Source organism: Cavia porcellus, unplaced genomic scaffold (assembly GCF_034190915.1).
Source record: "Cavia porcellus strain 051 isolate PalLab524CR breed Dunkin Hartley unplaced genomic scaffold, mCavPor4.1 scaffold_21, whole genome shotgun sequence".
NCBI lineage: Eukaryota > Metazoa > Chordata > Mammalia > Rodentia > Caviidae > Cavia > Cavia porcellus.
Genome location: NW_026947504.1, coordinates 10,915,070 through 10,939,180, shown reverse-complemented (window position 1 = coordinate 10,939,180; position 24,111 = coordinate 10,915,070). Strand labels below are relative to the sequence as shown.

At 38.1% G+C, this 24,111-nt stretch overlaps 1 pseudogene; it reads left to right on the top strand.

Annotated features, from left to right (window-relative positions):
- Window positions 1-13,595, top strand: part of LOC106025098 (chromobox protein homolog 3-like) — a 60,529-nt pseudogene extending 46,934 nt beyond the window's left edge.
- Window positions 13,596-24,111: the final 10,516 nt, after the last annotated feature.

The following is a 24,111-nucleotide window of genomic DNA, read 5'->3' as shown; positions in this document are numbered from 1 at the left end:
CTGAAAAAAAACGGCAATCATTTCCTTAATATTCAAGTAGTCAATGATAGACTCACAATTAAAGCTAGCAAAAACTATGATAAAAATATAAATGATTAAATAAAAAAGACATTCAATATCACATGTCATTGAAGAAATAAAATATTTTAAAAATCTATCAACTTGGCAAGGAAAATAAAATTTTAAACACTGTTAAGAGTGGGCATATAAATTGTTGGTGAGAGAATGATTTGGTACACGTGTTTTGAAGGGCGACACTTGAAAGGATCTGTTTTAAACATACATTTGATTCAACAGTTTCACTTGTAGAAATGTCTCTGGTACATATATTCACCAAAGGACATGTGTCTATGTGTACAAAGAACATTTCATTACAGTATTAAAACAGCAAAGTCTTGCCACTAAAAACTGTTGATAAAAAACAGATCTTTTAAAGTATGCTATATCTTCACTATGAATTATCATACTGCTGATAAAAGTAATGCAGTAGATATAGATGTACTGATAAAAAGATCTCCAGCACGCATGGTTAGTTTAAAAAGAAGTTGCCACAAGAGTATTTCAATTTGTGAAACCTAAGTCAGACCATGTCAATCTTGTGCACAAAAGCTTCCAATGGCTTCTTATACCACTTGGAGTGATAGCCGCCTGTAGTGTAAGGTTTTGGGGATCTGATTTCTGTTACTTTTTAAATAATTCCTCTCCTTTCCCTCCCCTTTCACTCACTCTACTCAACCACTTTGGTCTCTCTGCTGTTCTTTACACACGCCAGGTACCTCTTACCCCAGGCCCTATGACTGGACTTTTCACTGCCTGGAGCATCTGCTCTCCCTACTCTGTCACAGACATTTGTTCAAATGTCACCTTTTTAGGGGGAGGAGGGGTGGTCCTGATACACTTATTTAAAATCTTGATACTCCAGATCTCTTTAAACCCTCCTCTCTCCTATCCTGTTCTCCTGTGCATCCATCACTCATGGATTAAAAACTGTTGGTCAATTTAACGCCAGCTGTATTACATCATGATGCTGAGCATGGATGTTCCACCTGAGGAAAGCTGCCCACATAAATAGAGACATGGAGAAGAAGAAGCTAGGCATTGAGGCATTGAGGCATTGTGGGTTCTCCTACGTGTTGCTGTTTGAGCCATTAGATTCTCCTGGAGAAGCTCTGGTCCTCACATCGAGCTTTGCTTCCTGGCTCCAGAGAGAAAGAACGTGTGTTGCTTGGTCTCCAGGATGAACTCGTCATGCTGGTTTCCTGGCATGTACTCAACTGTACTTGTTATCAGAGGAGCTCAGGGCCACTGTGTCACTGAGGATGGCTGTGGTGCTTTTCAGGACAGCCGTGGTCTTTGTTGTGAGTGTGACTTTTTGGCTCCAGTGTAGAACCCTCATCTACCAGCACAGCTCCTTCACCCCACTGGCATAGACTTTCTAGCTTCCACTGCTGACCTTTGGGCCTTCCCAGCCTGGATCCATAAAAGAAACTAGCATGAGTCCTTCTGGTGGGCTCTAGACCTCCAGTTGGACTCTTTCGAGGCACTGTCATGAGCTCTGGGTCTTCATCTGGACTCATGTGGGACATCACTGTGGGATTCAGGCCGTTGGCTATGTCTTTGGTGTTGTGGATAGATTTCCTGCATTTTCTTGTGTTAACTCTGAGTGATCATCATAAATAGTATTATAAACTCCATGTCTTGATTTTAATTGTTCTCTGCACAACCCCTAACTACAACAATCACCTACTGAAATGCTATTGAGGCTTAGGTCTAAAATGCCCCCAAAGTCTTATGTTCAGAAGGTGACTGGGTAACATTAGAGTGGCTTGCTGTCTGGAGTGGGGCCTGGTCTGAAGGATGCATCACTGGAGCATAACCAGGAAGAGTGTCCCTGCCCAGCTCCTCCCTGACTCTCTCCTTCCTGTCCACTATGGATTGAGCTTTGCCCACTTGGGCCCTCCGCTCCATGCCACTGACCATGCAAGGACTGACAGAACTTCTAAAATGTGAGCTAGAATAAACTTCTCCTCCTGTAAGTCGCAGGTGTCAGATATCTTGTTCCAATGACAATGAAAGTGGGTAAGAAAAATACTACTTATACGGATTATTTGTATGTTCTGTGTATTGCCTGTCTCCTCACCTGAGTTGCATAATGGCAGGGATCTTTGTCTTCCTTGCTCCCTGCCGTTTCCTCATGGTCTGGCGCCTCGTACATGCTCCATAAATATTTCTAAGTGAATTCAAGAGACGATCTCTTCCTGCTTTTACAAAAACAAACAGAAAACAAGCCCGGAGAATTTCTGAAAGGATATGTAAATCATTTCTGGAAAGAAGTCATAGAAGGAAGCATTTTATTTTATACCTGAAGTTTTAATTTTTTTCTTCTTGTGAGTTCACATCACCCTCATAATTAGAATGAAAAACAAGTTAAATGTAAGTAACTCTTGGGTTCCCTTTGAGAAATGACTTTAGCAGAAAAGTAATGCCTTTTGACGTTAGCTTGAAGAATAGCCTCAGAACACCCTCAGAGGGCTCAGAGCAGAACCATCTGTGGAAGCCACAGGGTAATTGTTTTGGTACCTGTCTGTCCTAGTCCCAGACCAAATATTGAGCAGAGCTCCCTTGAGGGGTAGTTCATAGTTAAGGAGACAAAATTAAAAGATATAAGAAATTTGGCACATTCTTTAAAAGTGAAAAACCTGAGTGCAAATTGCCTGAATTGGAGGCGTGCCTCTACACTGAATAGTAGTGCAATTCACCTTGATCGGTTAATTTTCTCATGCCTCAGTTTCCTCATGTGTGAAACAGGGTGCTTCCCGAGCCTGCTGCAAGGATAGCATGAGCAGGCACCTTGGCCCCTGCAATGCTTCTGGCATCAGGCTGTAGTCAGTGTAGTCAGAAGAAAATGAAGTTCAAAAATGCAAGGTATGGATGTGAATTTATATAGCTGTTTAGGTTCTTTGATACAAATACAGATCTAATGAGATCTTTTGGCCTCCCCCTTTGGAAAGGTGCTCTCCATTTTGACTTAGGTACATCTCATTTTTCAACTGATAGACAAAAGAACAGTCCCAAAGGTTAAAAAATAAAGGATCTGGTGGCGAAATGAGTCTTCTCATGTAAACAGATCACTGAACTATCTCTCATTTGTCTCCATTTAAAAAGACAGGAAAGCGAAGATCCACACCGGATAAAATGACTGTACTCACATTGTACAAAAGCCTTTGGCTGTGTTTTGTGAACACATCTATACTTGTTCACTAAAAGACAGATAATAATACGTATTTCAAAAGAAACTGCAGGGCTGACTCTGAATGTGGGTGGAAGAGTTGATTTCAAGAGCATAAAGCTTCGGTTTCTATGATCCTCCTACTTAGAGTAAATGAAGTTTTAGCCCAATTTCCATGATGGTGTCTCCTACAGGAAGGAAGCAAAGCAAGCTCTCCGCTGAGCCCTCCCCTGAAGCAAACATTCCCTCACTGGGAGTCTCATTTTCTCCCACTGACTGTGTTTTCTCTGCCTGCCATTCGCCCCCACTGGCAACATGGTGCTAACACATCATTCACCTTTCTGCACACTTCCTAACACAGAACAGCTAATCAATTCAAAGTAAACCAGAGATTGTGCTTAAATCAATCCTAGTGGCTTGATATCATGCTCTTCTCTCCCCTCCCTCGAGCCTTCATGGAATATCTACTTTGGCTTTCTGTTTTGGCTGTATTTCACTGGGTATTAATCACAAGCATATTTTTATTGTTTTGTCTCAGAGGGAATATTTTTTAGTCCTAGTTTTTTTCTCTGTACTATCTTTGTTTTTGTTTTTCTATGAGAGTTGGCTTTTCCCTTATTCCCTCCACTAGAGATTTATTTGTACCACAATGCCAGACCTATGGAAATTATGCCAGACCTATGGAGACTATGCCCCTATCTTCTTGCATCTTTTTCACCCTGCCCAGCATTCATATACAGCCATAGGTCCCCCATCCACCAAGGACCCACACATGATGAATCTGAGCCTGGGATTCCAGCTGCCCTCCTGTGAGTCCCAACTGGTGTATTCATGTAGCAGCCGCACCAGAGAGAAAGGAAAAGAAATGGTGTCAGTGTACAAAGCAAAACTCACCACAGTTACAGACAGAAATGATCTGCACTCAGCTTGAGGTCATTTATCTCAGAAAAAATCTTTGTTTTTCAATGAAACTGCTAGATTACCCCATGAAATGAAAGATAATTGGACTTATGACCTCAAAAGGACTCATCAGTTGCTTTATGAGCATATTTCTCTAACTTTATATGGAATTCTCTAAACTTTATATGGAATAATTCAGTCATTTTTCATGGTACTCCTGCAAAGAAATTTCCATCCCTATTCCCATTTTACAGATGAGAAACAATGCTCAGAATCCCAAAGCCATACAACTAGGAAGTGGAGGAGCCTGTCTTCTTTACCACTAAGCCATTTGGCCTTCATTTTCTAGACAAGGAAGCTGCAACCCTGGAACACTAAATAATTAGTCCACCAGCAGACAGTAATCCCACTTGAAGTCTCTTTGGACCACATTCTAATAAAATTGGCCAGTTCATGCTTCCACAATTCTGTACACATCCCTCTTTACAAACATCTATACCTCATTAGTGCTCTTTGTGCCAGATCTCTCTACACATATCCTCCATGGTGGGACCTAGTCTTATGGGTCTTTTGTTCTCAGTTGTTAGCATATTCCTGGCACCGAATAGTGCCATTCTTTTTTCTGTACCTCTGAGAATATAATATTTCATGGATTCTCTTACATTTAGTGCTAACAGTCCTATGGTTTGGATTAGTGAAATCATTGTCCCTAGAATAGTTTAAATTATAAGCTAAAAAGTTGAGATACCCTCAAGGCTGAAATTCACATTTTACTCTAGGAAGAGTCACAGTGAGAAATGGTTTTTAGGAGAAACAAACAGTTTTCTTCTCTTATAATAATCTATTTTTAGGGATGACCAGGAATGTTGTGTTGAGGATTTTATTAGTATGGTTTTCATTGCTGGAGCAAAATATGTGAGGCTGAGTAACTTTATAAAGAAAAAAAATTTTAGTTGGTTTACATTTTGAGGGATTCAAGGACAAAGCAAGAGCATTAGCTTAGTTCTGATGAAGACCCCTAGCAGATACCATCACAACAATAGAAGGATCTGTGAAAGAAGAGATCACATCTCCAAACATGAACCCAGAGAGAAGATTCAGGGGTTGGAATTGTCCTTTTAACAACTTGATCTCAGGAGAACACAAAGGTCTCATAAGAATTTCCTTAACACATTCATGATGGAGGCTCACATGCATGGCTGTCCCATTGGGGGCCTCCACCTCCAGAAGTACCTGCATGACAGCACCACTCAATAGGTCTGCCCCATGCTACCCAATTGGACAGATATGCGTATATCACCAATAGTGCAAGTGGGCAGGAAAGTGCTCATCCCTTCAGAGGGAACTGTCCCCAGTGACCTAAAGGCCCTCCACTTACAGGAGCTACCAACATGGCCACACTAGGGAACAAGCTTCTAATACATAAACTCTTAGGGGACAGCCCACATCTAAACCACAGCAAGGGTGTTTCTGCAGAAGTTATTGTTGGGGAACAAGTAGTAGGGATGGTTCTAGAATCATGCACATACACTACACTGATTACGTTGCTGAATAAGTATTCTGAATATGTTTCAATGCCTTATAGACTCAAGAAGCTACAGCATCTGAGATTTAACCATTTTACAATGTCTTTGATTTTAATACAAACCTTTGTTAATCCCACCAGATTATGGTAATGTGCTTGATACATCTAGAAAAACCAGGGCTGTGTTAAGAAATTGGACAGTCTCTGTGCAAGGGTGGGTTTAGACACCAGGGGAAAAGATGAGTTCAGAAAAGGAGATCTGAGAGAGTGGAGGATGCCTGAGGCCAGTTAGACAAATAGGAGGGGAATCAGCAAGGCCCTACCAAGAAGCCAAGGAGATAGAAGGACTTTAAGGCAGTGTCCACGCAGTCAGAATGTTGCAGACTAAGGCTAGGCTGGGAACAGAAAGATAAGCAAGATTTGACCCCAGTAACAGTGATAACAGTATATCTTCTTGCACCTACTAGTTGTGAGCCTTGGGCAAGTGATATCTACTATTTCTGTGCCATTGAGTGTGTTAGAACACGACTGTAATCCCAGCACTTGGGAGACTGAAAGAGGATCACTGCCAGTTCAAAGCCAGCCTGGGCTGTGTAATATGTTCGAGACCAGCCTAAACTACATAGCGAGACCTGTCTTTAAAGTGTGACCTCCCAGAGCGTACCAGGAAAATGTATTGGGAGCATTCTCCATAGAGAATATTAAAATAATAACCAACCAACCCAAATCTATTGCTTTCTGATTATTGCTCCACATTGACAATTCTAAACAATCTCATATTGGTTTAAGTTCAAATAAGTTGCTGAAGTGACTATGGAATTATAATAATAATGATGATGATGATGATGATGATGATGATGATGATGCATGATTCATAATACAAGGTTTTTATTTTCTCTCTTTCAATAAATATTATATTATGTAGGAAAGATATTCCAAGAACCTCCAATTAAATAATTGCTAGGTTTTTGTTTTGTTTTTATTATCAGTTTGTAATGGTTTGGAGTTATTTCACTGTTCTTCTGCCTCAGTGTCTCCAAAGCTTTGGAGCCACAGATTCCTACATTTATACAGAAGACATGAAATTTAAAATGATAATATAAGTATCAAAAGGATGAAAAGGAGTCAAGTGTCACTCTATAAATTCATGGATTTTTAATTTATTTTTCAAAATTTTTGACTTCTGATCCATTTGAAAGCTGCTAGAATTGATTACAGGTAAACAAACATACTTTATTGTGAACAGGAATTTTTATCAATTTCAGCCAAACTTCTGTTCATATTTTTTTCCATATATTCATTGTTTTATGAGAAAGTTTTCAAAAATTCTATATGTTCCTTAGTCAACTATAAAACAAAATAGAATGAGAAACTATAAAAGAAGATAAAATGAGAAACTTCGTTATTCGTCAAGTGAATGCAAATATGCGGAGAAAACCATTTTGATAGTCATTGACAAATGTGCATAAAGCCAATAAAACAGAAATTTAAATAGTGCCATTCATTTCTGTGGCAGACCAATTGGCAGATATATGCTTTTTCACTTTTAAAACTACAGGGATATAACTAAAACATACAAATCCAATTTCCTTTCCTTGCATTTTAATATTATCTTTTTCATATTTTTAACCTGGCATGACTACATGTATATGCAGCACAATAACAGAACATTTCTGCTGTCTGTATTTCTTTTCTTTGATCACTAGGATTCATTTCATTTCACAACTGGTATTGGGAGCAGTGTCATCATGTTGAGGGGGCAAGGATGACCTTTAAAAATAATCTTCCCAGGGTAGCAAAGATGGGAGGGTATGTCATGAGATGGCCTATCCTGGAGGTGCCCTCAGCCCTGCAGAAGGCTCAGCATGATCAGAGGTTAACAAAAAGGAGCAGGCCATATGAAAGAAGTGTGTGAAAGCAAAAAGTTATGAGACCTCCAAGGGCAAAGACTGGGCGGGAATTTTCAGAGAAGACTTGATTAAAGGATGATTAGCTAACTAGGGGAGTTTGGGCACATTCTAGTTCTGTGCTTCCTGCAAAGTGATGAGGTCTGAAAAGTTGCACTTACTAATTGCGAGCCTTGGGCAAGTGATATCTACTATTTCTACGCCATCTGGGTGTGTTAGTACACGATTGTAATTGCCAGCACTTGGGAGACTGAAAGAGGATCATTGCCAGTTCAAAGCCAGGCTGGGCTGTGTAGTATATTCAAGACCAGCCTAAACTACATAGTGAGACCTGTCTTTAAAAGAAAGTTATTTTTAAACCACCAGTAAAAAAAGATTTTTAAAATATTTTTAGGCCATATCTGTGATCCTACCTACCTTATTAAACTGTTGTGTTTCCTACCTTTCAATAAGTATTGTATTATACAGGGAAGACAATTCAGGTGATTCAAAGAATTTTCAATTAAATAATTGGTAGGTTTTTGTTTTGTTTTTAATGGCAGTTTGTAAAAAGAATCATGCCTTGAATAGTGCCAGGGTCCAAAAGGCAGGATTAACCCTAACTGCGTGCACACCTTGGCATTCTTTCAGTGACACCAGACTGTGAAGACTCAGATTCTCATGGATCAAGCCACGCTCCCTGGAAATTTGGGTCTGACCGGATAGAGAAGATAGAGATGCTACAGAAAATGGAAGGTGTAGGAAAGAGAATAGACTTAGTGGATTTCATCATACTCACGTACCTAGCTCCTGGTTAAGTCAAATGGGTCATTCTATGCTGCGTAAGTCTCAATCAAGCTCACCAACCTGTTTTATTTTCTGTTTAGTGCTGGACACTGCTGCATTCACTTTTGTTTAGCCTCTTTTTCTAAGAACAGGATTCTGGGCTGTCTTGTCCACCCATGTGTCTGTGAAGTTTAGAATTATCCCCAGCTGATGCTCTATAAGTATGCATTCAATTAATTAATTGTTGGGTTAAAGTCACATGTTTGCAATCCCACTCACAAGGGTATTTTTCAATTAATTAACTGTTGGGTTAATGTCATATATTCTCAATTCCACTCACAATCGTATTTGAGCTCATTGGTCAGCAGTGGGAAAGAGTCCAGGAGCAGCGGAAAGCCTGACAATCCTGGAGAGCAAGAATCATTAGGCGCCTGGGCTCGAAAGCACAGGTGGAGGGAGGAGAATATTTCTTCCCTAGATATCAGATTTCATCTAGAACTGACAAATATCCCTCTAGCGCTCACTCCCAGACAGCTGGGCTCTGATACTCGTGTGATTAGGCAATGCTATAATTAATCTTGTGTATAAAGTAGCTCAAAGAAGGTTACACCCAGTAAGCACCATCTGACTTTGCTGTGTCTTCACTGTCTTAATTTTTTGTGTATTGGTTTACTCCGAAATAGACCTTGTCTTACTCTTTAAGCAATCTTAAAGGACACAGGAGAGGTTTTTATGAATTCTGTTTAGAAAGCCATGCACAAATGGAAAGGAGGCTTTGGCTGAGATAAGACAGCTTATCTAAATGTAGTCTGCATGAGCATACTCAAATTTCCTGAGGATGAAAAGTTACAGGTTGGGAAAGACTATTAGAAGGAGAAAATTTCTCTGACTTCTCAGCTTTAATACAAATAATTACTATGACATTGCATTTTCCATGTGGTTTTCTCTGTATTCTAGTGCATGAACATACAGGTAATATCTTTCTGTTAGCACTGTAATGTAGAGATAATATCTTTCTGGTAACACCTTAATGTAGTTATTTATTTTTGGAAAAGATTCTTTTTGAACACTTAGCAGAGGTAAAATTCAGTCCTCTTGGACCGTTAAGGGAGATACACATAAGATTCTGGGATGCACAGAAAACTGCATGACATAGCAGTAAAGTCAAAACTATAAGCATAATCAAACATATATTTTTCTAGACTTCATAATGGTTATAAATTGAATTTGCTTTTCAGTGTAATTATTCATTTGATAAGCAATAAAGTACTGCATGTTTTCTCATCGTAGGACAGAGTTATAACCTGACCCTACTAGAAATATTAATGAATTATATCTAATTCAGAAACTCCACGTTCTGTTTTTCTTTTTAGCAGTGTGACGCTATACTCTTAAATATATCTTAAACTGGAATGACCTTACTTGTGAAACCTAAAAGAAAGGTTTCACTTCCAGTCTTTCTTTATTTGCCAATAAACATTTTAATTTTCAAATTAGTACCATATATTTAAAAAGCTCATTTGTTACAATCCAAGAGTATGGAAATCTTGATGTAGGATGACAGGAGTCATTGGGGATTCTGTCTCCTAGAACTAAAGGTCATTCATTCAACCAACATTTATCAAGCCCCTACCCTGTACTAGGCACTATTATAGACACTGGAGTGAGAAGGGTGAGCATCCATTGAACAGTCTGCCCTATAGGATGATTAATAGTCAAAAGGGAAAGGCGAAGAATCAGTGATTTGCAGGGAAACAAAAAAGAAAGCAATTTGTGGATAGTGTGGTCAGCAAATATTCCAGGAGAAGCATTTAAGCCAAGATATGGATATTAAGGAGGAACCAGCTACGCCACAATCTGAACAGAGAGGCTTGTTGCCAGACAGAACTTCTGCAAAGATCCTGAGGAAGACGCAAGCTTGTGAATTTCCTGGATAGAAAGGCAGATTCTGTGGCCAGTGCACAGCAGGCAAAGGAGGGGGTGGTGAGGTGTCGGGGGAAGTCTGTTGACAGGAGCTGCCCAATCACTTAGGGCTTTGTATTTCAAGAGGAGGTTTTGTATGCGGCTATGACCTGAATGTCTGTTTTACCCCAAAGTTTGTATGCTGAAACTTAATCCCCAATTCATTCACACAGTACCTGGACATGATTAAGTCAGAAGGGCATATCCTTCATGAATGGGGTTAATGCCTTATTTAAAGAGGCCCCAGGAAACTTACTGACCCCTTCTTCTACAGTAGGAACAACAAAACATCTTCATCTATGAAACAGAAAACAAGACACAAGACACCAAAGATGCTCTTGCCTTGATCTTGGACTTCTCAGCCTTGATCTTAGACTTCTCAGCACTGTGAGCAATAATTTTTTTCTCTGTACAAACTACATAGTCTGAAGCATTTCTTCCTAGCAGACCAAATGAATTCAGATAGATGCTGGTGTAATAAGGAGCCACCAAAACTCTTTTTGTTTCACTCTAAAACTGTTTTTTACACAATATCCTTGCCCTTGTGTGGCTAACGACCCATAGGAGGGAAAGAAAGGAATCAGGGACAACTTGGGAGACAAGAGTTACTAGAGATTGAGACTAGGGTAGAAGCAATGGCAATGGTGGAAACTACTAGGGATATATTTTGAAGAAGGAACCACAAGGGTGATGCATAGATGAATGACTTCATAGAGAAATGGGTTTAGAGATGCATCCAGGTATTTGACCTGAGCACAAGTAGATGTAATCGTATTTCCTAAGATGGAGAAGACTAGAAAGACAGGTTAGGGAGAGAAATGGGGAGTCCCATCTGGGGCAAGTTAACTCTGAAATGCCAAATGTCAAATTCCAAATAAAAATGTCCAGTGAGCAGCTGAGTTTTCTGATCCAGAGAGAGGTTAGGAGTAAGGTGAAAACAGAAAGGTATCAGGAATCACCAGTGCCTGGTGTTTAAAGCAATAAGCCTGGGTAAGCTCACCTGGAGAGAAGCCATCTAGAGTTCTGAGCAAAGCAATGAGAAACTGCAGAGGAGTAAAGAAAAGAAACTTTAAAGATGTTTATGTGGTAGAAAACAAACAAAGTAAGATGTGGCACTATGGAAGCATTTCAAGATTAAAGTTTTAAGAAAAGGGACATTGTCTGCCTTGGGGAATATAGTCCCTTTGTATCTATCAATTCTGTTTCCGTGAATTCAACTAATTACAGAACAAAGCTTTTCCAAAAGAAACAAATCTGTATTGAACATGTATAGACATTTTTTCTTGCCGTTATTCCCTAAAAAATACAATATAGAAACTATCTACATAGCATTACTTAATAATACATAAGTATTATAAGTAATCTAGAGATGATTTCAAATGTATGAGAGGCTATGCGTATGTCATACAAGTAATACACATTTTACATTAGTAACTTGAGTTTTCACAGATTTTGATATCATAGAGTATCCTGGAACCAATCCCCTACAGATACCAAGAGATAACTACAGTATGCCAAACGATTACACACAATAAATGCAAACCATTTCCAAATAGTTGGTAATATTTCATTTACCAAAGGCTTTGAGAAGAACAGATCGGCCCCAGAGTGATCAGGAAAGAAGAGGAGATAAGAAAATGGATACATTTTGTTTCAACAACTGTCTTAAGGGGTTTTGATATAAACTTTAAAAGAATAAAGCTAAGCTTGAAATAAAATAGGAGCCCTTCTTAGAGATAATAAATCACAGAGGTAGTGATAAAGGTTGGAGACCAACTGTGCCTCTGTGCAGTTCAACTCAGTTTAATTTAAGCCTAACATGGCCATAAAGAAATTGAAGATTAGTATGCAGATTTCCAATTTTTTAAGAAAAACTATAAACTATATTTTTTTTTCAAAATCTCCCAACTATACCTGCTGACTCAATTTCTTTTCTAACACTCACTGTGGCAATCAAACACATCCATCTGCAGGCCAGATGTTTCCACAAAGGAAAGCCCCTGGCCTGATGATTAGAAGTGCCTGCTCTCTGCTCTCAGTCCTGCTTGTGTTCTCGTTCTGAACAATTTCCACTTCACAGACTTACTTTTATATATCCTATTCTAAAGTGGAAACAATTTTAACGACTTTATTTTGTCTAATTGGTCCCAAATAATAAGTTTTACCGTCTCACGATGCATTGTTTTGATTCACTTAGTTAAATATTTATTAAACCTTTGGACTGAAAAGTTACCTCAGTGGTTAGCTCTTAAATGCTGTGTATTTCACCCCCAAGGTAGCCAAAAAAAAATTTCTTAAAGCAATGATAAGAAAGTAGAAAAGAAAAATTTTAAAGCACTAACATTTACCATAGCAGAAAATAAAATGTCAAATACCTAATTTTAACAAAAGATGGGCAAAAGTTCTATGTAAAAAAATCCTAAGGAATGTAATTGGAAGAAAGTAAAAATAATGTTCAATAAGTGGAAAGATGATGCATGTCCAACAGTTAAAAGATCCAATATCCTATAATGATAATCAGTGCTTTCCAAACTGTTCTATTGATTCAATAGCTAATCTTGAAATAGGCAACCCTGCTCACAGTCCCAGGAATGGGACTGTCAGTTAGTGCATCCACTGAGGAATCCAGGATATAGCTCCCTGCAATACACGAAAAATAGGGATGCAAATGGGGCTGTAGGTGCACAGGCCAAGACACTGTCCACCTGCGACACAAGCATCCAAAGTGGTGCATAATAGATTTCCAAGTCTGCAATAGAACTACCGATTCTGCAAAAAAAAAAAAAAAAAAAAGGAAACAAAATGAAAAAAGTTAAAGGGGCAGAGCCTGAAGAATTTTTGGTGGAAAAAATACCAGACTGATAAGTCGTGAATGGGAAGGTGGAGTATTTCCCCAAGTGAAAAGTATTTACAGAGGCCTACAATTCAGGGGAACCTAAAGAAAACTCAGGTTGCCTGGATTTAATGGAAGTATTTCTTAGTTCTCAAAAAGCTGGTAAAGAAATAGATGGTATGAGAAGAAAATCTTGATCTGATCATGAGTCTGATAATAGCAGATCAAAGAAGGAAAGGGAGACTGCTGACAAGCCCAGAGGCCTCTCCAGAGGTCGTGATCCTGAACAAAAAATTGGTGTCGCAGACAGCTGTGGAATATTGATGTTTCTCATGAAATGGAGAGATTCGGACGAGCCTGATTTGGTGCTGACAAAAGAGGAAAATCCGAAATGTCCTCAAATTATAATTGCTCTTTATGAAAAGAGACTAACGGCATTCTTGTCCAGAAGATGAAATATACATGCATATATAATAAAATATATTATGTAAGTATATATAGTATGAAATTAATATATAATTACAATATTAATTATATTATGATATTTTATAAGATATATAATAAAATAAATATGTGTAATCAAACACAAATATATATACTAAAATATATATAAAATGTGAGTCTTGGGTTTTGATTTACCAGTGTGAAAAAACTGCATTCTAATGAGAATAAAGTTTAATATGTTGGTTTTGAAAATAGTATTTGGGAGAGTTGTTGGATTTTGTTTGTTTTGCATCAATAGCACTGTTTACATTGAATGAAGAAAAGCTTTTTGTAGTTGCTTCCTTTGTCAGAAAAGAACACTTCATAGTCTTGCTTTATTTTCTCTTCTTTTCAAAATGTTGGGGAAATTGTTCATAGCCAAGCTCAGTCATGATGGTTGTTTTCAGCTCAGATGCTTAAGGGCCACTCTGAGTTTGTTGTTTGTGTGCGTATAAGTAAAATACATATGTAAATGGTTTTCATTTTGTTTTTAAACATTTGTTAAAATAAAAACTATGTTTCTGTCTTGCCATCATTCTGAGCAATTTAAGAAATAAATCACTTCCACTTAAATTGAAAGTTTTCCTGAAGCCATAACCTTTCAAGTTAAATAGACAATTCTGAGGTTAATTGGACAGTTTCAAGTGGATATTTTCAAAACAGCCAGATCAGAATCCATGTCTATTTCTTTAGTTATGAAAATGTAGCAGTTTAGTACTTGCAAAACTCCTGAAAACAAAAAAATTATACCACTACCAATAACTTCCCCACCCAAATAAGCAAACTAGTCAAAACTGGTTTGCTTGAATTAGCTAAGCAAGACTTAAAGGAATATTTAAAGATTCCTAATGATCCACTCCTTTACAATAAATTGGAATCTATGTACTCACTTGGAACTCTTCGTGGATATCTATGACTTGAATCATAAAAACCTACTGAAGTGTTGAAAGGTGTTCATGATTTAGGACTTGCTAGAATTAATGAGTGGACAAATGTTTGTAATTTAAATTGTTGGACTTGTATGTTTTTATTCACCCCAACTCGTTCCTTACACATAGGATTAATCTGTTCAGTATTTGGGTTACTGTTTGACTAGAGACCAAGGAATACTTTGCAGTAGTCAGGATGTTATCTCACTGTACATTTCTTACTTCCTGTAAATAACAGCAAGTAGTGGTCAATAAATAGCCTTATATTTCTTTTTCTAAAAAAACTAAAAATAGAACTACAAAAGTTATATAACAATCACACTCCTGGGTACACGATTAAAGGACACAAAGTCAATATACAGAAGAGATACCTGCAGCAGGGTTTGTTGCAGCACAATTTACAGTAGCTAAGCTCTGGAACCAGACAAGGTTCCCATCAAACAGATGAACGAATTTTTTAATGTGTCACGTTTACATAATAGAACATTATTCAGCCAAAAAGAACAAAGTCATTTCATTGCAGGAAATTGCACAATGAACCTACACACAGAAAGAAAGTATTGCATAATTTTTCTCATATGTGGAATTTAAATATATATATATTTTTTAAAAGTTGAAAGTAGTAGATGGCTTACTGGGAAAGGATAAGGCAAAGAGGGGAAGGAGAGAGAAGGAAGGGCAGTTCGGAGTGTGAGCACCATCAAAGCACTATATACACATTTATGGACATATCACAAGGAAGCTCACTTGATATATACATGTAACATTAATAATTATAATTTTAAAATAACTTTTTAATTCCAGGAGGTTTTTCTCACAGATAGTGACACAGAAGGCCAAAAATACCAAAATAATTCATGGAAAACAAAGTTGGATATCAACATTTATTGTAAAGCTACAATAATCAAGACATTGTGGTATTTGCACTAAGCAAGACAAATTAAACAGGAAAAAATATAAAATACAAATATATATATATATGTATATTTTCATTAGGACAAAAGATAATATTTCAAATAAATGGTAATGGAACAATTAGATATCCATTTGGAAAATTATGAATTTTGACCCCACAAATCAATCCCAGTTTGTATTACAGATATAAGTTGAAAAGTTAAATAGTAAGGTGTCTATAAGAAAACAGAGTATCTTCACAGTCCTGAGGTAGTCAAAAGTGTCTTTAAATAAGACACAAAAAGTATTAAAATATTTTAAAAGAAAAAAAGATTGCTTCGTTGTATCACACGAAATTAAGAACTTCTGTTTATCAAAAGCCACTGTTAAGTGAGTGAAATAGCAAGCCACAGAAGAGAGTAATATACAATATTTGCAATACTTATATCTGATGTAGGTCTTACATCCAGAATACATGAGAAACCTTTCAGGTAAAAGAGAAAAAGAACCAAAACTCAGTTGAAAGGAAAAATGGGCAAAATATTTACTGAGTACTTTACGAAAGATGTTACTCAAATTATCAAAAAAACATATGTATAAGTGCATGACATTGTTATTTACCAGAGAAAGGTCAATTAAAGCTCTAGTGAGAAACCACGATAAATCTAATGGACTGGTTACAATTGAAGAGACTGATAATTCCAAGTGGCTGGCAAGCTTGCAGAACAACTGAAATTCTTATATACTGCTGAGAGGAATATAAATTGGAATAACCACTTTGGAAAACTGGCAGTTTCTACTGCTCTGAAAATTTGCTTAAGACCAAACAGTTCTGTTTCTAGATATATTCCCAACAGATTTTTATACATGTATGCACTAAGCAACGTATTCAAGAGCATACATAGCAGCACTGATTTTACCAAATGTCAGTTAACAAGAGAATGAATTGTGATACATTTGTATAATGTAATGACAAATAGCAAAAGAATTAACAAAGCTCAACTGCATACAAGTGTATGGATGAATCAGTCAAGCGTAGCATGGAACAAAACAAACCAGTTGTGAATGAGTAATTCTTTGTAATTGTACTTACATAAAATGCAAAATCTTGCCAGACTAATTTATGGTGATAGAAGCCAGGATTCCAATTACCTTCTTAGGAGTAGTGGCTGGGAGGAGACATGTAGGTCTCTTGGGGTGCTGGTAATACACAGTTTGGTTTATTACCTATATTATTACAGTTTGATCTTGGTTGTGTTTACAGCATGAAAATTCATCATGTAGTACACTTATGATTTGTGTAAGTTTCCACTAAGTAAATAGATCCCTTTTAAAAATATTTTTTGAGTGCTTCTGATGCACCAGAAAGGTGTTGAGGTGCAGGTGCAGGTGTAGAGGACACGGCAATGAACAAGAGGAACATGAGCTGTGCCCTTAGGAAAGTGAGTCCAGTGAGGATTTAATGTGCTGGGTTTCTCAGGTTTGGTTTGGAGGCTTGGGGAGTTTTGTTTGGCTTCTTTTGTTTTGCTGTAGGGATGAGTAATCATCTTGAAGCTCAAAGACAGATTATAGAAAACCAAGTGTAGTGACAGATGGGTGTTTGAAACATTCTGAATCTTCACTTTCCCTCAAACCGCATTCACCATTTCTCACCCATGCACAATGGTAGGGGTCTTCTTCACTCTGATGCTTATTCTACCTACACTCCGAACTTTTTCTGAACAGACAAATGCTATTACTATCCTTTAATCCTCATGTCTAGCAGGTGGAAGGAAAAAATGGATAAACATGCAATCCCATGTAGGACACTTCATTTCTTTAGCCTCTGCTAGGTCTTTAAAACACAACTGAGTAATAGTTCTCCCATCAGTTCCTGTTACATCAGTTGATTGAGGATGAAGAATCTTGAATCTGGTGACTTAAAGTGTTCCTTTCCTATAATTTCAACACTGCCCAACATGTGATAGTTGAGTTGTCTCAGTCACCAAATGATGCTCCAGTTGTGGACTTTTTGGCCTCTACTAAATATATTTACATAGAAATGATACAAACTTTTTTAAAATAGTAGGAAATTAACACTAGTTAATACATTGCGTATCATTATCTTAGAAGTAGTCGTTCAGGTTACAAGATTTAGGAGTGAAAAAAATGATGGAATAATCAAACAAAGAAAGCACAAACTTCTTTTTGATGAACTTACAGATATTAGTAGTAGAATTATCTATCATGTATATACATATGTGTATATATATATACACGTAGACCTATATACATATAATATTTTCTCTTCTTCCTTTTCTCCTTTCCCCTATCCTAATTGTTCTTTCCTTTCAAGCACTTTCTTTCCCTTAAAAATGACCATTTTTATAACCCACATTTCTTTGTTATGAGTTCTCCAGTGTGAACTTTCATAACAAAATAAATTAGTGACATGACAAAAAAGGGGGGGGGAATTAGTGACTTGGCAGTTAAAAATGCCATCATCTGTAACCTAGCAACCTATTCCCTTGAGCTTGTCAAAAGCATACAATAGTCATAGTTTCAGAGCTTTTGGAGTATCTCCTACAACTTTCTTTACCCTTAGTTTGAATGGACCCTTAGTCATTTTCTATTGTAGGATCCCATCCCTATTGATTGGACAGGACAGGATACAAGCTGAGCTAATCAGACTCTTCTCTAAGAATTTAAAATTAGAAAGGGGAAGAGATTGTTATCTTTTGAGTAAGCCAATAAATCTGGATTTGAGAGCCATGTGGTGGCTTGTTCTGCCATGTGGACTGAGGAGTAGGCAAAGTGGGTCTGTACAGGCGAGAATGAGACGGAGGTGTGCAGAAAGGCAGGGACAAGAAATGGAGAGAGACTGTGGCCTGATTTCACAAGGGTTTTCCACTTTGAGATTATTTGAGTTACAGCTGTGCTTACTGCTGAGTAGTTCCCTCAGATGCTTCTGCTCTTACAGAGAGTGATTCCCTTATTGTATCTTGAGTTCGCCTTTGTTACTTACAACCAAAAATCCTAAATAATACAAATTCACATTCTTGTTTTGGAAAGGGATATTAGTGGCTTCTAAATCTTCCATGAAGGTGATCCAATTTTAAGTGATTTTGATGCATATAGGTATAAAATTACGCATGGCCATGGCATAATATTATGAAATTAAAAGTAAAAATCACTTTTTACTCTCAATGCTATTTATTCTTAGTAGTAATACACAGTTTGTAAAAAAAAAGTATGCATCAGGAAAAAAATTGTAAAAATATTTTAATTTTAAGTCTAGTGAGATATGATGAGATTAATGCAAGTTAACTTTGGCCTCTGTAATTATAAGAAAATGGCTTTAGACATTTATGAGTACAATAAACTGCTGAAGAGTACACATGGCTTTTTTTATGGACTCTGTATATAATATCTGTCTTAAAATATACATGCATATATGTGTATATATAAATGTCATAAATATACAAGTGGATATACTTATATCTTATTTTACATAAATGAATTTTATAAATGTTCTGCAGTTTGTTTTTTATTTAGTAATATATCTATGACATGTTCCTAAGTCATAAGATATATTCTAACTTTTTATAAAAGTTATAATATTCTAACTTTTTATAAAAGTTATATCCTAATGAATAAAAATATTGTAGTTTCTTTTTAAATTCCATATTATGTCTTTTTTAATTTTTTTTTTAACCAGGAATTGAACTCAGGATCTCGCTCTTGCCAGGCAGACACTGTGCCACTGACCTATATACCTGACCTGTAATTTCTTTAACAAATATTTAGGAATTAGGTTGTTTCTGTTTCTTTAGTATTATGACCAACGCTACAATTTCTTATCGTGTATCTGAGTGTTTCTATGGGTCTATGTGTAGTAAAAATTCCTAAATCATAATTCTGGGCCCCATGGTTTATGCATTTTAAATTCAAAAAATAATCATAATTAACTCTTTCTATGAGTTTAACTTCAAATAAAATCTCCAGTGAGTGGAATCATATGAGTCAGATGAAGTAAAAAACATGAAGCTATGAGAGGAAAAATGGCTTATGTAACACAACCCGAAAGATCCTAAAGGCTTCCTCATCTGATACAACCAAGGCCAATGGGTTCTTAATACACTAGATTGAGTCACCTCGGTAAGATTCACATTTACCCACATCCTGCCTGGTAGAGCAAGGCATGACAAGTAAAACCCAGTCCCACTGTGGCTGTGAGTACGTGACCTCAGATCCTTGAAAATGAGAATTCTTTCTCTCTCTCCTCTCTTCCAAAAGTCTTTCTGAACAAAATACAAAAATAGTAAGGATTTTTCCTTCAGTTTGGCATTCAGAGAGTAACATTTTATTCCTTATAAGACTCTAGATTGGCTAAGACAATCTAGTGTACTAGTGAGTTTTGTAGTACTATAAGCAAACCTCTGAGATAACTAACTTTTAAGAGGAAAATGTCATTTTGGCCAACTGTTCTGGGGTTCCAGTTCAAGACTGAGTGGCTCCACTACTTCAGCTCTCCGAAGAGGCAGTGCATCATAACAAGACCATATGGCAAAGCAAATAGCCCATCTGGTGAGCCAGGAAACCAAGAGTGACATGGGATGAGCCCAGGGTTCCCCAGTCTGCTGTAAGGACACACTACCAAAGACCTAAGGACCAGCCCCTGAACCTCATTTCCCAAAGGTTTCCTCGCCTCCCAGGACTGGCACCTGATGACCAAGCCTTTAAGACAGGAACACTTGAGAAACACTCAGCAAATCCATGGCAAATGTCCACTTGACACGTGATAAAACTAAAGATCAAAAGTATTTGGTGACTCTCATAGAATCTATAAATTTTCAACTCTAGGTGACACACAGGGGCTCTGGCAGCAAACTAGCCTCCATTAAGCAAGGTCTCTTATCTGAAATAGCTAATTTTGATGCCCTGAATAAACCATTTATGTTCAGCTAGTACAACCCATTTGTTAAGTAATAATTCTCTTTACAACTGGGTATTTGGGAGCCATATAAACACAGCTTCAGGACCTCTGCATTGGGTTGTTAGAGTTTGACTCGTCAAGGTTTTATTGAGTTAAAACCCTTCACATGTTTGAAAAGAACCACTCAGAATTTATTGAGCACAAGCTCTTAGGAAAGAGTTGAGTAAATACTTCTGACAATAAGTCAAAAAGTCCTAAATTAGCAGGATTTTCTGAGAAATTTTGATATGTTAGGAAATCCTTAGAACGATGGAACTGTTTTCTGCAACCACTAGCTGCCCCTCCCACCCACATGGGCACTCAGATTGCCAAAGGTCATTCTTAAATTTCCATGAGCTTGAATTATGTTGCCAAATCAGCAGCAGTAAATGTTAGCGCCCAGAGCACCACTGTGTCCCATTGCCCTGGGTCTCCATTGAGAAATGCATTTCCCTCAAGTGACAAGAGCTCTGCCTTGCAATCAGGGGTGTTAAAAATAGATGTGTGCATGCAAGAGAAACAACTATGGGAAGTGGTTTTTGGCATTTCCTGTGGTCACATGTACATCTGTTACCCACTAACTGATTTCCAGAATGAGATTACAGATAGCTAACAGAGACAATTTGTATACCAAATAACCAAATATCTAACAATTAAAGGCATGTGACTCTCCAGAAGTATAAGTGCAAGATATGGTGAGGACCTGAAGAAGTTCTCAGAATGATTTAGAACCAGATCACATGCTTAAATATTCCAGACAGCCCCTTCCTTTCTCTCTTCTCAGTCTACACACCTTCCTTCACCGATCTCAGGGAGCTACCTAGGAGAACTGTAAAATGAAGCACCATCATCATGCTGATGACTGCACAAGTCCATCTCCAGATCTAGTTGATACTTGTATACAACAACCCTGTGACATCTCCAAATGACTGTCTAGTGACTCAGACTTAAAACAGATCCAAATATAGGGGTTCTGGCTAGCACACAGACCTCCTTTAAGCAGGGTCTCCTATCTGAAATAGCTAATTTCCACCCACTTTGTGGGGATGAAACTATTTCCTATTCTTCTCCAAATGAGTAAATGGTACCGTCACTCACCCAGATGCTCAAATATACCTCTAGGAATCACTGTTGATTCTCTAGTCCAATCCATCATCAGGTCACCTGTACCTCTGTACACTCACAGTGTGTCTTCCAGACCAACCCTCCTCCATCCCAGAATTACTAACATAGGCTGGATTTTACTCTTGATCCTTGGTGACCCATCCTCCCATCTCACTTAGATAAATGTCTTGTCCTACAATGCCTTCCAGAATATAATCCCTGCTGTCTCCTCTGACTTTGCTCATTCCATCCCGTGTATACTTAGTGAGCTCCAATGGCCTGTTTATGTCTTTCAAGCATACAGAGCTTATTGCTCAGAGCCTCTGCTTCTACCTGTTCATGAAGTGGTCTACCGCCAGATCTTCACACGGCTGGGTGAAGAGCATCAGTCCTCCAATCTCAGCTCAATTCCCTGCTCCCTTTCCCAAGCATCCAAATCCTTTTGCTTCTTCCATCCTTCAGTTACTAGCATGTATCACCTTACAAGGTTTCATTTCCACACAGTTCTCATAACTCTCTCAAATTTGCTTTTCTTCTTCATTTTTGGTCTCTTCCTGTAGGAGAGGAGGATCAGGGCCTTGTTTGTCTAGTACTGCATTGAATTCCTAAAGCCTGGCCCATCATTTGCTGAATGAATACCTGGCTTCCTTAGTAGATATGAGTGAAGCCTGTGCTTTACTGTTGGCTCAAGCAAGAGGCTAAAGTACCCCAAAGGCAAAGCATCTTTGATCTCTGCCTTGTGTGAAAATTTCTTCTGAAGAAGGAAATAAAGACTACGAGAGCAGTAAGAACACAAGATCCAACTTGCTTGCTTATTTTCCCAGATGTATAAATTAAAAACTTGCAACAGATGCATTTTTTATTTATTCTGAAAATGTTTATCAAGCACTCACTATACCTAGGGACCATGGTAGTCCCTAAAAAAGTACGCTCTTTTCTTTGGTGCCTCTTGTCAGTGGTGACAAGGACAGTCTCTTCTCTTATGGAACTCATAGTTTGATGGGGGAGACATACGGTTAATGAGTAAACTGCACAAATAAATATTCAGTCATTCCAAGATGAGAGCCAGGAGAAAAAGCACAAGATGCTATGATAGGAAGACCTACCCCAGAGATTCAGAGAAGGACTTCCCGAGAAACTACCAAGCAGGCTTAACATTGAGGCAGACTCACAAGAAAGAATAGCAGCCACAAGGCCAGCACTTATTCCTGTATTATTTCCTTTCCTCTTTCCCTTGCTGCCACTCCCTTTACTAAAAAGGAGACCAGCAGCACAATGCTGGGTACCACACTGAATCTATAAATTGGTCTTGTAAGATTCAGATGGGACACTGAAGGGAAAAGCAAGTGATCCATTTGAGCCAAATCTTTGTAACATGCAAACCTTTATTATTCACCTAGTCACTAAAAATCAGCGTGTAGTGAAGGACTCATTCCAGCAGGGAACAATACCACTATGGCTGCTGCTACTACTGATCATCTTCAGCCATGCTGGTCAACACTGACAGAGACCACATGCACCAGCTAACATCCTAAGCATTTGCTTTCCCAGTCTCCTTTCTCTTCACTGCTATTTTTTGTGCTACAATCAATCATTCATGTAATTTAAATAATTTGACCAAGGTCATAAGAGAAAGTGAAAAACTCAGATTGAAAACCTTGATCTGTTAGCCCTTCTCTTCCTTACCGTCCTATGTCACAAGTCAGTGGTCAATATCATCAACTGGAATCTCCTCTCAAACACCGTGTGTTCAGAAGGTTGCATGAGACAAGTATAGGGCCTATGATGTTTGACACTGTTTGAGCTAAAAGGAGCTTACACTAAAGATTGTGTTGCTTGATTTTGCAGGATGTGAACCTTCCAGGGTAATCTGTTTTTGAGTTACATTTGGTAGTTTTGAGGCACAGTATGCTTTGGAGGTAAGACTTCATTATTTTTCAGACTATTGTGACCACTTTGCAGATAAGCCAACTAAAGCATAGGGCTGACAAAGTCGATGGTCCCCCAACATCTCCAAGCTACAGCTTCATATCTGCAGCATGAGGCACCTAGGTCAGGGCTTCTCTAAGAATCTACTCTTCCCCACCTTCATATCACTCAACTTTAGGTGTAGCAGTCCCCAATTGTCTCTGCATGCCTAAAAAGTATGCTCTTTTCTTTGGTGCCTCTTGTTAGTTTTCCTGTGTGGAACCACTCTCCTTTGACAGCCCAAATGTAGCCACTAGCCATGGGAATGCAGGATACAGAGAATGGTGTCTCTCCTCCATCCCACAGAAAATCAGTGATTTCACAGAGGAAAATTAATGCATCATTAACCAAAACCACCCATCTCTACCACCAGAGACAAGTCTTCTGTGTGCTAGATACCTTCAACTTTCTCCAACCCTGGACACAAGAGGCCTCAAGCCCAGAGATGCACTAAGACAAGAGCCTCTTTAAGCAGGAAAGGACTTCAGCCGTACAACGGACTCATGTGACGTGAGCAATTTGTCCAAGGTCATTTGAGGCTCTCATGAGGAAATCAGGCCACCTGGCTTTTATTCCAAATTTTCTTCTCACTTCTTTGCTCCTTAACTCCAAAGCCCGAACCACATGGCTATGTTGTCCCATTATAAAAGGAGGATTT